The sequence below is a fragment of the Oncorhynchus nerka genome, linkage group LG9a (assembly GCF_034236695.1).
Source record: "Oncorhynchus nerka isolate Pitt River linkage group LG9a, Oner_Uvic_2.0, whole genome shotgun sequence".
In the NCBI taxonomy this organism is placed as follows: domain Eukaryota; kingdom Metazoa; phylum Chordata; class Actinopteri; order Salmoniformes; family Salmonidae; genus Oncorhynchus; species Oncorhynchus nerka.
This window is the reverse complement of record NC_088404.1, coordinates 30,001,567-30,018,247: the sequence shown is the minus strand read 5'-3', so window position 1 is coordinate 30,018,247 and position 16,681 is coordinate 30,001,567. Positions and strand designations below refer to the sequence as shown.

General features: G+C 43.0%; 1 protein-coding gene across 1 annotated transcript in view; it reads right to left on the bottom strand.

Annotated features, from left to right (window-relative positions):
• Window positions 1–16,681, bottom strand: part of LOC115134161 (low-density lipoprotein receptor class A domain-containing protein 3-like) — a 201,827-nt gene that overhangs the window by 131,151 nt on the left and 53,995 nt on the right. The gene's annotated exons all lie outside the window — the stretch shown is intronic.

Genomic DNA, 16,681 nt, shown 5'->3' with positions numbered 1-16,681 from the left:
TGAGATGAACCCATCAGCCCCGGGAGTCAGCACGGATCCTGGGTGTATACCAAAAGCCTGCGGCTGCCCAGTGGCACCCTCCCCCACGGCCACTACAGTTCAGCAGGATGTTTCCCCATTGGATTCCATCATTACCACCATCATTGTGGGCAGCTTGATGGTGAGAGATTTTGGCCTGCCTGTCTGTGGACCAACCAAGGTTCACTGTCACCCAGGAGCCCGTGTCCATGATATCAACTCTCTTGTGCCTATGGTTCTGGCCATCTACTCCAATATTGACACCATCATCACCAACGTAGGTCTCAACAACCTTTGTTTTAGGCGATATGAGGAACTAAGGGCGGACTACATTTTTTTTAAAGACCCTCGATAGCACATGAAAGATGATAATTATCTCTGGCCCCCTCCCGTGCTACCAAAGGGATTCGTAACATTTCAGTCGACTCTTTGCCCTAAACATGTATCTGAAGAAACTTTGCAAAGGCATGAATGTCATATTTTTGTGACAACTTTGATTTGTTTGGCAGCAACCAGCACTTTATAAAAGAGATTCACCTTAACCACAGGGTTTCCAGGACTATTTTCAGCAACATTGCAAAGTGTTTTAGAGACTGACAGACAGGGTCTGGTATTGCTCCAGTCCCAACATCAAACTGTTTTAGAGACTGACAGACAGGGTCTGGTAGTGCTCCAGTCCCAACATCAAACCGTTTTAGAGACTGACAGACAGGGTCTGGTAGTGCTGCAGTTCTCCCTGTCAGAATAAGCAACAGAGGACTTGGAAACCATTTCAACTCCTGTAGAAATGGCACTATGGTTATTGTGAGTAAACTACATTTATGTTCCTTTAACTCTGCCTATTAGTGAGTTTATACAACCTGTCATTTCCTACCATGCTGATTGGAAGCAGTCCGAATTTTTTATATTTATTTCACCTTTATTTAACCAGGTAGGCTAGTTGAGAACAAGTTCTCAATAACAATTGCGACCTGGCCAAGATAAAGCAAAGCAGTTCGACACATACAACAACACAGACTTATACATGGAGTAAAACAAACATACAGTCAATAATACAGTAGAAAAATAAGTCTATATACAATGTGAGCAAATAAGGTGAGATAAGGGAGGTAGAGGCAAAAAAAGCCATGGTGGCGAAGTAAATACAATATAGCAAGTAAAACACTGGAATGGTAGATTTGCAATGGAAGAATGTGCAAAGTAGAGATATAAATAATGGGGTGCAAAGGAGCAAAATAAATAAATAAATACAGTAGGGGAAGAGGTAGTTGTTTGGGCTAAATTATAGACGGGCTAAGTACAGGTGCAGTAATATGTGAGCTGCTCTGACAGCTGGTGCTTAAAACTAGTGAGGGAGATAAGTGTTTCCAGTTTCAGAGATTTTTGTAGTTCGTTCCAATCATTGGCAGCAGATAACTGGAAGGAGAGGTGGCCAAAGGAAGAATTGGTTTTGAGGGTGACCAGAGAGATATACCTGCTGGAACGCGTACTACAGGTGGGTGCTGCTATGGAGACCAGCGAGCTGAGATAAGGGGGGACTTTACCTAGCAGGGTCTTGTAGATGACCTGGAGCCAGTGGGTTTGGCAACGAGTATTATTATTATTTTTTCAATTTTACCTTTATTTTACTAGGCAAGTCAGTTAAGAACAAATTCTTATTTTCAATGACGGCCTAGGAACAGTGGGTTAACTGCCTGTTCAAGGGCAGAACGACAGATTTTGTATCTTGTCAGCTCGGGGATTTGAACTTGCAATCTTTCGGTTATTATGCTCTAACCACTAGGCTACCCTGCCGCCCCGAGTATGAAGCGAGGGCCAGCCAACGAGAGCGTACAGGTCACAGTGGTGGATAGTATATGGGGCTTTGGTGACAAAACGGATGGCACTGTGATAGACTGCATCCAATTTATTGAGTAGGGTATTGGAGGCTATTTTGTAAATGACATCGCCGAAGTAGAGGATCGGTAGGATGGTCAGTTTTACAAGGGTATGTTTGGCAGCATGAGTGAAGGATGCTTTGCTGCGAAATAGGAAGCCAATTCTAGATTTAACTTTGGATTTGAGATGTTTGATGTGAGTCTGGAAGGAGAGTTTACAGTCTAACCAGGCACCTAGGTATTTGTAGTTGTCCACATATTAGAACCATATTCAGAACCATATTCAGAACCGTCCAGAGTAGTGATTTTGGACGGGCGGGCAGGTGCAGGCAGTGATCGGTTGAAGAGCATGCATTTAGTTTTACTTGCATTTAAGAGCAATTGGAGACCACGGAAGGAGAGTTGAATGGCATTGAAGCTCGTGTGGAGGGTTGTTAACACAGTGTCCAAAGAAGGGCCAGAAGTATACAGAATGGTGTCGTCTGCGTAGAGGTGGATCAGAGACTCACCAACAGCAAGAGCGACATCATTGATGTATACAGAGAAGAGAGTCGGTCCAAGAATTGAACCCTATGGCACCCCCATAGAGACTGCCAGAGGCCCGGACAACAGGCCCTCCGATTTGACACACTGAACTCTATCAGAGAAGTAGTTGGAGAACCAGGCGAGGCAATAATTTGAGAAACCAAGGATATCCAGCTAAAATGTGGTTGTAACGTTAATAATTTGCTTGTTATTCTATTGAATACCTCTCGGCAGATGCCCCAGGGAAAGAGTGGTCCACACACATTTAATGACACTTTTAAATGTTAGGGCAACTAGTAAAACCTTTCTCAAGAATGACCTCATTACTGAGCGCAAAGTTGATTGCATGTTTCTCACTGAAACATGGCTGCCTTCAGACTGTAGTGTGGCTCTTACTGAAGCCTCCCCCGTGGACTATAGCTTTTCATACTCTATCAGAAAAGGGAAAAGGTTGGGGGGACAGCCTCTATTTTTAATAATACTCTCAGCTGTAAGGACATTTCATTTGGCAACTTTGGGTCTTTTGAGCATCATGCTACACTGTTTAAATGTCAGCCACCAGTGCTGGTCATAACCCTGTATAGGCCACCAAAGCACTGCCCCAGTTTCTTTACTGATTTCCTTGAGAACTATTATGAAGTCATTGTGTTGGGTGATTTCAACATTCATGTTGACAATGTTTTTTCTGAATGTTTTGAGCTCTATGGACTTTATCCAACATGTTACTGGGACCACCCTATAACTACAGCCATACTATAGACCTGGTTATTACCAAGAGGATTTCTATTGACATAACCTCTATTGTTGATGTTGCTGTATCTGATCACCACTGTGTATTTTACTACCTTGTTGCCCATAGCACAGGGTAATACTGAACACATTATTAAGAAACACTAGCTTACTTCTGAAGTTGCTACAGATTTTATTGAGTGTCTGAACAATACTCCATTCTGCCTTCCTCTTGTGATGATTTAGTTAATAACCTTAAAAGCAACTTAAGGGCAACAATTGATGCCATAGCTCCAGTAAAGTTTAAAAAGGTGACATCCAAATGGAGAGCCCCTTGGATGAGTGAGGAAACTAATACAATAAAGATAAATTGCAGAGTGGAAGCAGAGAAAGTCAAAGTTGCAGGTCCATTATGACATTCTGAGAGAGCAACTTGGCATATATAACAAGGCAATTTGAAATACCAGACGGGCTCATTTTTCTAACATGATCACTAATAATCAGAATAATTTGAGTGCTCTTCTCAACCATTGATGGCCTGATAATTCTTACCTCCACAAACGTATGTCAATTGTCCTCCACATCTAAATGTGATGGGTTTGCGACATATTTCAGAGATCAAATCAAATGTTATTTGTCACATACACATGGTTAGCAGATGTTAATGCGAGTGTAGCGAAATGCTTGTGCTTCCTAACAATTTCACAACTACCTTATACACACAAGTGCAAAGGGATGAAGAATATGTACATAAAGATATATGAATGAGTGATGGTACAGAACGACATATGCAAGATGCAGTGGATGGTATCGAGTACAGTATATACATATGAGATGAGTAATGTAGGGTAACATATAAAAGTGGCTAGTGATGCATGTATTACATAACGATGACAAGATGCAGTAGATGGTATATAGAGTACAGTATATACATATGAGATGAGTAATGTAGGGTATGTAAACATTATATGAAGTGGCATTGTTTAAAGTGGCTAGTGATACATTTTTTACATCAATTTTTCCATTATTAAAGTGGCTGGAGTTGAGTCAGTATGTTGGCAGCAGCCACTCAATGTTATTGGTGGCTGTTTAACATTCTGATGGCCTTGAGGTAGAAGCTGTTTTTCAGTCTCTCTGTCCCTGCTTTGATGCACCTGTACTGACCTCGCCTTATGGATGATAGCGGGGTGAACAGGCAGCGGCTCGGGTGAATGTTGTCCTTGATGATCTTTATGGCCTTCCTGTGACATCGGGTGGTGTAGGTGTCCTGGATGGCAGGTAGTTTGCCCCCGGTGATGCGTTGTGCAGACCTCACTACCCTCTGGAGAGCCTTACGGTTGTGGGCGGAGCAGTTGCCGTACCAGGCGGTATAGCCCGACAGGATGCTCTCGACTGTGCATCTGTAAAAGTTTGTGAGTGCTTTTGGTGACAAGCCAAATTTCTTCAGCCTCCTGAGGTTGAAGAGGCGCTGCTGTGCCTTCTTCACCACGCTGTCTGTGTGGGTGGACCAATTCAGTTTGTCCATGATGTGTACGCCGAGGAACTTAAAACTTTCCACCTTCTCCACTACTGTTCCATCGATGTGGATAGGGGGGTGCTCCCTTTGCCGTTTCCTGAAGTCCACGATCATCTCCTTTGTTTTGTTGACGTTGAGTGTGAGGTTATTTTCCTGACACCACACTCCGAGGGCCCTCACCTCTTCCCTGTAGGCCATCTCGTCGTTGTTGGTAATAAAGCCTACCACTATAGTGTCGTCTGCAAACTTGATAATTGAGTTGGAGATGTGCATGGCCACGCAGTCGTGGGTGAACAGGGAGTACAGAAGATGGCTCAGAACGCACCCTTGTGGGGCGCCAGTGTTGAGGGTCAGCGGGGTGGAGATATTACCTACCCTCACCACCTGGGGGCGGCCCATCAGGAAGTCCAGTACCCAGTTGCACAGGGCGAGGTCAAGACTCAGGGTCTCGAGCTTGATGATGAGTTTGGAGGGTACTATGGTGTTAAATGCTGAGCTGTAGTCGATGAACATCATTCTCACATAGGTATTCCTCTTGTCCAGATGAGTTAGGCAGTGTGCAGTGTGGTTGCGATTGCGTCGTCTGTGGACCTATTGGGGCGGTAAGCAAATTGGAGTGGGTCTAGGGTGTCAGGTAGGGTGGAGGTGATATGGTCCTTGACTCGTCTCTCAAAGCACTTCATGATGACGGAAGTGAGTGCTACGGGGCGGTAGTCATTTAGCTCAGTTACCTTAGCTTTCTTGGGAACAGGAACAATGGTGGCCCTCTTGAATCATGTGGGAACAGCAGGCTGGGATAAGAATTGATTGAATATGTTCGTAAACACACCAGCCAGCTGGTCTGCGCATGCTCTGAGGATGCGGCTTTGGATGCCGCCTGGGCCTGCAACTTTGCGAGGGTTAACACGCTTAAATGTTTTACACATGTCGGCTGCAGTGAAGGAGAGTCCGCAGGTTTTGGTAGCGGGCCGTGTCAGTGGCACTGTATTGTCCTCAAAGCGAGCAAAAAAGTTGTTTCGTCTGTCTGGGAGCAAGACATCCTGGTCCGTGACGGGGCTGGTTTTCCTTTTGTAATCCGTGATTGACTGTAGACCCTGCCACATATCTCTTGTGTCTGAGCTGTTGAATTGTGACTCTACTTTGTCTCTATACTGACGCTTAGCTTGTTTGATTGCCTTGTGGAGGGAATAGCTACACTGTTTGTATTCGATCATGTTTCAGGTCACCTTGCCCTGGTTAAAAGCAGTGGTTCACGCTTTCAGTTTTGCGCGAATGCTGCCATCAATCCACAGTTTCTGGTTTGGGAATGTTTTAATAGTTGATGTGGGCAGGGAGCAAGAAAATTGAGTTGTGGTTAGCTTTTCCGAAAGGAGGGCGGGGAAGGGCCTTATATGCGTCGCGGAAGTTAGAATAACAATGATCCAGGGTTTTACTAGCCCTGGTAGCACAATCGATATGCTGATAGAATTTAGGGAGACTTGTTTTCAGATTAGCCTTGTTAAAATCCCCAGCTACAATGAATGCAGCCTCAGGATGTGGTTTCCAGTTTACATAGAGTCAAATCAAGTTCGTTCAGGGCCATCGATGTGTCTGCTTGGGTGGGAATATATGCGGCTGTGATTATAATCGAAGAGAATTCTCTTGGTAGATAATGCGGTCGACATTTGATTGTGAGGAATTCTAAGTCAGGTGAACTGAAGTACTTGAGTTCCTGTATGTTGTTATGATCACACCACGTCTCGTTAATCATAAGGCAGACCCCCCCCGCCCCTCTTCTTACCAGAAATATGCTGGTTTCTGTTGGCGCGATGCGTGAAGAAACCAGCTGACTATACCGACTCCGATAGCGTGTCTCGAGTGAGCCATGTTTCTGTGAAGCAAAGAACGTTACATTATCTTATGTCTCTCTCGAATGCTACCCTTGCTCGGATTTCATCAACCTTGTTGTCAAGAGACTGGACATTGGCGAGTAGTATGCTCGGGAGCAGTGCGCGATGTGCCCGTCTCCGGAGCCTGACCAGAAGACCGCTTCGTCTGCCCTTTTACGGCATCGTTGTTTTGGTCCGCTGGCTGGGATCCGATCCATTGTTCCTGGTCGTAATGCTGGTGAGTTGATGTTGCTCCTACATCCAGTAGTTCCTCCCGACTGTATGTAATAAAACCTAAGATTACCTGGGGTACCAATGTAAGAAATAACATGTGAAAAAAACAAAATTACTGCATAGTTTCCTAGGAACGCAAAGCGAGGTGGCCATCTCTGTCGGCGCCAGAGGATAATTTTTCTATAACAAGCATTAGGCTGGGTATCAGTCAAGCAAGACCTGATGAAGTTTGATGATATGTGCCCTAGCCTACCACCCAAAGGCACTATGAATTTATTTTCCCTGGTTGACACAGACATGCTCAGGAAAGTGATATCACAACTTAAGCCATCTACCTACCTTCTTGATCCTATCCCCACCACATTCTTCAAAACAGTTTTAATTCCATATTTGAAGAAATGCAAGCTATTGCTAATCACTCCTTGTTCACAGGCACTTTCCCCTCTGCACTAAAAACTGCTGTGGTGAAACCCCTTCTGTAGAAAAGTAATCTAGATTCTTCAGCTCTCAGCAATTTTCGGCCAATCTCCAACCTTCCATTTTAAGCAAAATACTGGAGAAATTGGTTTTCAAACAGCTAAATTATTTTTTAAGTGCCACCTTTATTTAAAAAAAAAAATCCAATCTGGTTTTCGGGCCCACCACAGCACAGTCTTAGTTAAAGTGGTATATAATCTTAGAGCCAACATATGCCAAACAGCCCTCTGTCCTTGTATTTTTGTATTTAAGTGCTGCATTCAACACTGTTCACCATGATGTCCTTCTGGACAGACTGCAGAGGTGGGTTGGCCTCTCAGGTCCAGTTCTAAATTGGTTTAGGACCTATTTAACCGGTCAATAGTTTTTTTGTCACTCTTGGTGAACATAACTCAGTGAAAATACATATCACATGTGGCGTTCCACAAAGTTTGATTTTGGGTCCGGTACTAATCAGTTTATATATGTTACTCCTTGGCAACGTTATCACAAAGCACAGCAATGATTTTCACTGCTACGCAGACAATACTTTGCTGTATCACCGGAGGATTTTAGTTCCATGAATAAATTATTAAACTGTATTAGTGATTTAAATACTTGGATGGCTGACAACTTCCTCCAGCTAAATCAAGACAAGACCGAGGTAGTAATTGTTGGAGCCAAAGCCGAGAGAGAATCTGACCAGTCAAGTTCTTCCACACGAAGCTCGACAAACCATTTCTGTATGGACCTCGCTTTGTGCACAGGGGCATTGTAACATGCTGATTAGACCGCGTGTCCGCATGCGTCATCGCTCGCATGTTGATTTGGCCCCCCACACCAGACGCGATCGGGACACACAGATTGAAATATCAAAACAAACTCTGAACCAAGTATATTAATTTGGGGACAGGTCGAAAAGCATTAAACGTTTATGGCAATTTAAATAGCTAGCTTGCTGTTGCTAGCTAACTTGTCCTGGGATATAAACATTGGGTTGTTCTTTTACCTGACATGCACAAGGTCCTCTACTCTGACAATTAATCTACAAATAAATGGGTAAAAGTTTTTTTTCCAGTAATCTCTCCTCCTTCAGGCTTCTTCTTCTTTGGACTTTAGTTGGCAACCAACTTTAAGGTGCATTACCACAACCAACTGGACTGGAGTGTGGACCTCAGTTCATCTTTCAATCACCCACGTGGGTATATGCTCCTAAAAACCAATGAGGAGATGGCACTTGGGTATATGCTCCTAAAAATCAATGAGGAGATGGGAGAGACATACAGTACCTTGCAGTGCGTTGAGTGTCACAAATAGAACCAAGTTCTATTTTAGTGCCTGGCTACGCAGACGCTCATTGACGAGCGCATCAGTGTGGATGCAATGATTGAATAACATGTATGTGCACATTTATGTTGCAACACGAGCGTTGTGGTCAGCATGTAATGGTGAAACAGGAAAGGGCCTTCCCCAAATTGATGCCACAAAGTTGGAAACACAGAATCGTCTACAATGTCATTGTATGCTGTAGCATTAAGATTTCTCTTCACCAAATCTATGGGGCCGAGCCCGAAAAATAGCCACAGACCATTATTCCTCCACCAAACTTTAAAGTTGGCACTATGAATTGGGGCAGGTAGAGTTCTCCTAGCATCTGACAAACCCAGATTTGTCTGTCGGACTGCCAGGTGGTGAAGGGTGATTCATTACTCCAGAGAGAGAATCTGGCCGTTCATTTTAATCCACGAGCAAAAAGATAAAACACCTGGTTTTTTACCAGGTGTTTTTAGATTCTGAACACAATGTCAAATCACACATTAGGAATGTGACCAAAACAGCTTTTTACCACCTGAGGAACATTGCCATGGTGTGGTAATCTCTCTTTCAGGCTGATACAGCGAGACGCAATGCTTTTGTTAAAAGCAGGCTTGACTACTGTAATGCTCTCCTGTATGGTCTACCCAAGAAAGCCCTTGGTCAATTGAAAAACATACAGAATGCTGAAGCACGGACACTGACCAAGGTCAGATGGAGAGCAGACATTACACTGGTTTTAACGTCTCTGCACTGGCTGCCTGTGAGTTTTACAATTCATTTTAAGATGCGTTTAAGATATGTTATTAAATCAATACGCAATTGTTCACCTCAATACATGTCAGGTCCCTCAGGTCCTCTGGCAAAGGCCTTTTAACAATCCCAACGCCTAGGACCAAGAGGCATGGAGAGGCAGCCTTTAGTTACTATGGCCCCAGCCTCTGGAACAGCCTGACAGAGAACCTGAGGGGGGCAGAAACACCTTTTTCACTTTCCTTAGGGTGCTTTTTAGTTTTTGTTATTCTTTAGTTTTCATCCTCTTATGTTTGTTGTGTAGCAAATATATATATATATATTATTATTTTTTCCTGTAAAGCACATTGTGTTGCATTCCATGTCTGAAATGTGCTGTATAAATAAAGCTGGATTATGTAAGTTTATACATTGTCAGTGTATGCATATGGGTCTCAGTGTGTACAAATCAGTCATTTGCAAGTCCAATTCAGCCAGCAAGCCAGCGCTCCAGCCCAGTCATTCCCCCTCAGCAACATCATTTCCAAAAACAAATTCTCATTAATGGGACATGGGGGAGATCCCATTGAATATGACCTTTACTTCCAGCTCTGCATGAAAAACCCAATTTGTGTGAAGTCCGCCCACATCAGTGCTAACCGCTGGCTAAGTAGCCCTGTCTCTGGGGGGTTAGGAGAGAGAACCAGATAAATGATTCCCATCCACAAGACAGAGGCAGAGCAGGTAGCTGAAAGGTTACTGCACTGCCTGGTACAACATTCTGGTACAACACAGCTGCCATGGCCTCACTTACAAGGGTGATACATGGTAGTGGATGAGGTGAGTTCCTAACGTTCTACCTTTACTATGTAAAGCACTTAGAGCATCTGGGAAATAGGCTATATCCACATAAAATAGTGATTACTATTCAGGACACAGAGGAAGGGCAGCTAGATAGCTGAAGGCTAATGGAATAACAGGCTAGTCCATGCTTTAACGTCTACAGTAGACATACTGTAGATATGGACTCACAACTGGAGATATGAAAATGTAAACTGGCAAACACACTATCAAACTAGTTGCAGCTCATCTGACAAGTGACACATAAATGTCCTGTTGCTGCGATGGCAGGAAGGAAGCAAGGTGAACACTAATGGTAGTACTGATAATAGGTGTTGCCATGCATACAGGTAATTAAGCAGCCAGACAAGAAACAAGAGATGCAGAAATGGCAAGTATGTATACTACTTGTATGGAGGTAGATAAACAGTTCCTCATTCAAAATATTGAGTAAAGGCATGGCTCTAAACCACAGGTTTGTAGTAGAAAACAAAGACACAAAGTTGTTTCAGGTCTCATAGGCATAATAGAAACATCAATGTTTTGAAACTAAACCAAATCAATAGAAGTGAGTAGGCTTATTTAATAAGTACACAATGTGAATTGAACTTTAATTATCTGAGATAGTATACACTACATGGTAGTATGTGGACACCTGCTCATCGAACATCTCATTCCAAAATCATGAGCATCAATATGGAGTTGGTCCCCCCTTTGCTGCCTTAACAGCCTCCACTTTTCGGGGAAGGCTTACTACTAGATGATGGAACATTGCTTCGGGGACTTGCTTCCATTCAGCCACAAGAGCACTTGTGAGGTTGGGCACTGATGCTGGGTGATTAGGCCTGGCTCACAGTCGGCATCCAATTCATCCCAAAGGTGTTCGATGGGGTTGAGGTTAGGGCTTCATGCATGTCAGTCAAGTTCTTCTACACTGATCTCGACAAACCATTTCTGTACGGGCCTCGCTTTGTGCACGGGGCATTGTCATGCTGATACAGGAAAGGGCCTTCCCCAAACTGTTGACACAAAGTTGGAAGCACAGAATTATCTAGAATGTCATTGAATGCTGCAGTGTTAAGATTTCCCTTCACTGGAACGAAAGGGCCTAGCCGAGACCATTATTACTCCTCCACCAAACTTTACAGATGCCACTATGCATTGGGGCGGGTAGTGTTCTCCTGGTATCCACCACACTCAGATTTCTCCGTCAGACAGCCAGATGGTGAAGCGTGATTCAGCACTTCAGAGAACACGTTTATACTGCTCTGGAGTCCAATGGTGGCGAGCTTTACAGCACTCCAGCCAACGCTTGGCATTGCGCATGGTGATCTTAGACTTGTGTGTGGCTGCTAGGCATGGAAACCCATTTCATGACGACGAACAGTTATTGAGCTGACCTTGCTTTCAGAGGCAGTTTGGAAGCGCTATGCACTTCAGCACTTGGTAGTCCCGTTCTGTGAGCTTGTGTGGCCTACCACTTCATGGCTGAGCCGTTGTTGCTCTTAGAAGTTTCCGCTTCCACTGCCAACGTTTGTCTATGGAGATAGCATGGCTGTTTGCTTGATTTTATCCACCTGTCAGCAACGGATGTGGCTGAAATAACCAAATCCACAAATTTGAAGGGATGTCCACATACTTTTGTATGTAGTGTACTTCTTTAAACATCTATTAGCAAAGTTCCACACTATAGTAGCCTAAATAAATAGCGCCAACATCATAGCCCTAGACAGTAGGAATCTGTGTATATCAGCCCCAGCTGCATGCCCGGCAGCTGTAATGAAGCTCTCCTCTCCTACTCTGCACTCAGAGGGCCAGCTATACAGCCACACAGCCTCTAATAGAGCAGGGAGATTTGCTGGGGATTTGGAGGAGCAGTCACTGGAGATATCAGGTGACACATAACCATCTATTGCAGGATATTAAGGCCCACCTACGCCCGACGTCTCAGACAATGCGTGTATGTGTGTGTGTGTATGTCGCTGTGCGTGCATGTGTGTGTGTGCGTGTGTCTCAGACTGGGGCCCAGGAGGAGATAGACAATAACAACTAAATACTCCCACAATGTAGGGAGAGCTATCAGGTAATTTTATATCAGTGCATTCACTCTGCTTTAGCGTCAATTAGAATAACTTGCTGTGAAGCCATTCACTTTGTTTCAGCATCAGTTTTAAATGATCTCATCCATGTTTGCCATAGCTCCTAGAGGCAGCCTTGGTAGTTTACTCCTGCAAAATCATTTATTATCATCAAGATTAAATTAGTTAAAATATTTGGCTACTTCTCCAAACTCTCCACTCAACTAGCAAATTGTATTGATTCCAATAACAGCCTAGCTAGATCTTCCTAGATCCTCATCTCATCTACCATCTAGTGGACCAAAGACAGGACCAAGAGATTCAGAAATGGCAGCAAACTTTATTCATGATTCCTCACAAGATTTGCACAGATTAAAACAACCCCGTGTAAGGAGCTTACAAACAGCCTCTCTCTTTGGGCTCCTACAGGAAATATGCAGACGGTGAGGTCGACCAAGTGGAAGGAGACTAATTAACAAACTAAAGTTGATTGTGTGCACTCGCAATGAGAGCAGTACAACATGCCCAGCGGAGTTGGATGATAAAGGTCACCATTTCTGCAGAACTTTCTAAACCTTGTGCAACATGTTAATGTTCCCACCCACAACCATGTACACACAGAACTCATTATCACTGGATGTCCCTGCCTAGATAACTAGAGGGGATATGTAAAAAACGAAAACGATAAAGTTCCATAAAGGGGCGAAAATGGCAGCCATCTAGGTCAGGGAGAAATCCCAAACCAGGCTAATTGGAATGAATGGCAGTAGAGGCATAAGTAATGTATTGCTTTTTCTTATGCAGGAAAATAAAAAAAAGGCATGTGATTATTATTATAGTCACCTTAAAATAGTGTCATATCATTTTAAATACAGTTTATGCATGTTTTATACACATTTTCTGTATAAATAGCCTATGTAAACAGACCATAAATGTCTCATATTTTGTTTTCTTGGAAAGCTGTGAGTGCAGTTATATGATGCAATATCAGTACTCCATGCATTTACAACTTATCTAAGTCCTATCAACTGATTTCAGTCAGTGTATGGATGTGGATTGACTTCATTGTTTGAATGAAATGTTGGCATATTGGCTGTTAATTTGACAAATTAATGGAATAATTTCTCTAAAACTGTCTGTCTAGCTAATTCTTCACATGCATTGTTTTACACAATATTTTATCACAGCACTGGCAAACCATGGTTGACCAACTATCTGACTATCACGGCTGACCTAATTTTGGGCCCTGAACACATTTCTACACACTGTCTTTGTTATAGTCCTAATCTGGAAAGTCCTTTTAGCACCTAGACTACTTTTTTTCTGCCTTGATTCTAAATGTATGATGTTTTAATTGTATTTTTATCATCATTATACATTTTTTACCTATGTAGAGCTTTGACATAAGACTGTAATGAAAAGTGCTATGCAAATTAAATGTATTATTTGTATTATTTATTTATTACTGCACATTAGCGTCAGTGATCTGGTGAGGTGAAAACACCTGACAGAGCAGTGAGCTGTCTGAAGAACCAAATCTAACCTAACCTGTCTGCTCTGCCAAGACCAGGAAGTCAAGGGGACGGCTTGGATGGATTACAGAGACCTCAGGCTAAGAAAGGAGAGGAGGAGAAGTCTGTCCAAAAAATGTACTGAAATTAACAAGACATCTCAGGCTGAGAGTGAGTGAGAGTGAGAATGAGATGGAGAAAAAGAGAGAGAGAGAGAGAGAGAGGCAGACAAAAAGAGATGCAGACATAGAGAGAGAGACTTTGAGTTGACTGGTGACTCCCTGAGCTGCCACAGAAAACAGCAGAGTGTTGGTGAATGGACAGAAGGAGAGGACAAGGGGAAGGACAGTGTGTGTGTGTGTGTGTGTGTGTGTGTGTGTGTGTGTGTAGTGTTATAAGTGTTAGGAAGTTGAGTAAACTGTGGCTGAGCAACATGTACATTTCCCCAGAGACGGCTAACAGTCTCAGGAGCGGGTTGAAGAGAGAGGGGAGAAGGTTGAGGGGCAGGGCTGTTGTCGTGACCATATTACCGCTACACCAGCGGTCATGAGTCATGAAGGCAGTCAAATTCTATGTGACCTTTTAGTCACGGTAATTAGGCCTCTCCAAGCTCTAATGCTGCTGATGGTCATTAGTAGCCTACCAAACTTGCTAACTGTCTAGTACTCAGCACTCTATTGTCCCTCTAATCACTCTGACATCAATGCAAATGTAATCGAAAAGCTAATCAAACACTTCACGATAGCCCATGAGCTCATGTTGCGCAATATTTCTACAGGCTATGCAATTACACGAGAAAACAGAGTGATTGCCTCTATTAAAAAGAGGAGGATCTCATCAGCTTTCTGTAGGCTAGGCCTACTAGTATATTAATTTCTCAACTTTCTTAATATTAAGCACATTGCTTCTCTTTACAACAGGAGTATAGCCTACCTGGCTGGCATGAAAATGAGCCACAGGAAAAGCGTCCTCCATTCGCTATTTATGTGCAGAGATAACATGTATTTTTTCCCCTGGCCCTTGTTTCGAGACAGGTGCATGATAACGGTCCATTCTCAATCAAAACTCATTTCACACACCATGTTTGGAATATTTATTTCTCGCGCAGAATAGGACAACTTTTGTATTATGAGGGATAGTAGATTGACATAGGCTAGTGCTTTTGCTGTTCGCTAGGCCTACTCATCTTGTTGGCTGACGAAAAGTAAATGTGGACAGTTCTTCCAATATCTTCAATATACACCTCGCAATTAGATAAGGATGCACGCAGTTGCATCCCCGATCGGTCTGTCTTCACTTGTGGCCTGTGAGAAAGACCCGATCACATGATGGATCACATGATGGAGAGCCGTGTGAGTGAGAGGTGTTTTGGAGCAGGCAGCACTCAGGGAGAAGGGCTGCAAAAGGCCAGATTTTTTTAGGGTGCATTATGGCCACACAAAGGGGATGTCGCTGGGAAATTCAAGTCATTATAAAGTGCTTGTCAAATTATGAATGAGAGACTGACGAAGTGTCTATAGCCTGCGCAAAAAAAAACAATGTCTTTAATGCAACTGTTTTTTAAATCATCATTAGTCGCATCATGCAACCTTACAATTATTAAAAATCAAAACATATAGGCCAACGTTTGTACAACTAAGATTATATGAATAACTCTAAATTAAGCATCTAAGAGTACACAGAATAGCCGCATGTGTGCACTCCCTCAAATAATTTGGAGATAATATCCTGTCTCTTTTATTCAGCTTTGTTCACTTGTATTCTTCATACTATAAAATAATATAAAACAATGCCACGGAATTCTAAGCATATCTTGTCTGCTAATTATTTTTATTTCACCTTTATTTAACCAGGTAGGCTAGTTGAGAACAAGTTCTCATTTACAACTGTGACCTGGCCAAGATAAAGCAAAGCAGTGTGACACAGACAACAACACAGAGTTACACATGGAGTAAACAATTAACAAGTCAATAACACAGTAGGAAAAAAAGAAAGTCTATATACAGGGTGTGCAAAAGGCATGAGGAGGTAGGCAATAAATAGGCCATTGGAGCGAATAATTACAATTTAGCAGATTAACACTGGAGTGATACATGAGCAGATGATGATGTGCAAGTAGAGATACTGGTGTGCAAAAGAGCACAAAAGTACATGAGTGGGCAATTTACAGATGGACTATGTACAGCTGCAGCGATCGGTTAGCTGCTCAGATAGCTGATGTTTAAAGTTGGTGAGGGAAATAAAAGTCTTCAACTTCAGCGATTTCTTTGCACTAGTGCACTAGTGTAGCCCACAGCCATATGGTATAGCCAGATCAAGACCTAACAGAAGGACAACTCAGAGTATGCTATTCTGTTCTGCTGAAATAGACTACATTTTCTTCATATCCTGTTTCTTTAGACCTGTCTAAAATAAATATTGAATTTATTGTGAAGGTGTAGGCTATTTCACATGGATTTATTAGACTTTTTAAAATGTAGATGTTCCAAAGTTCTGCATCAGTGGCTTGTAGGGTCCTGAGTAGTACAACGGAACCAGGGTGTCTGTAGTGACTAGCACTGAGATGCAGTGCCTTAGACCGTTGTGCGGCCGTGATTGAGAGTCCCACAGGGCGGCGCACAATTGGCCCAGTGTCGTCCGGGTTTGGCCGGTGTAGTCTGACTTGCCTAGTTAAATAAAAGTGTTTGGAGGCTAAATGTGTTTATATTAATTAACAGTCAATTACAATGAGACCGACAGTTATTTGCTTGACAATCATCGGCTGATTAAATTTGATGACCGCCACAGCCCTATTGAGTGGAGTGTGTAGATGGGTGGGAGGGACCTAAAACCCTCCCACCCAACATGAGTAGGCGACATATTCCTTAATTGAAATCAAACCTTTGGTAAGAAATCAAAGATGTGTAAAATAAATTATATCCAGCTTAGGGCTCCAGCTATGCATTTGGTTTGCTATCTTGTTAGCTAAGTGGCTAGATTTCAA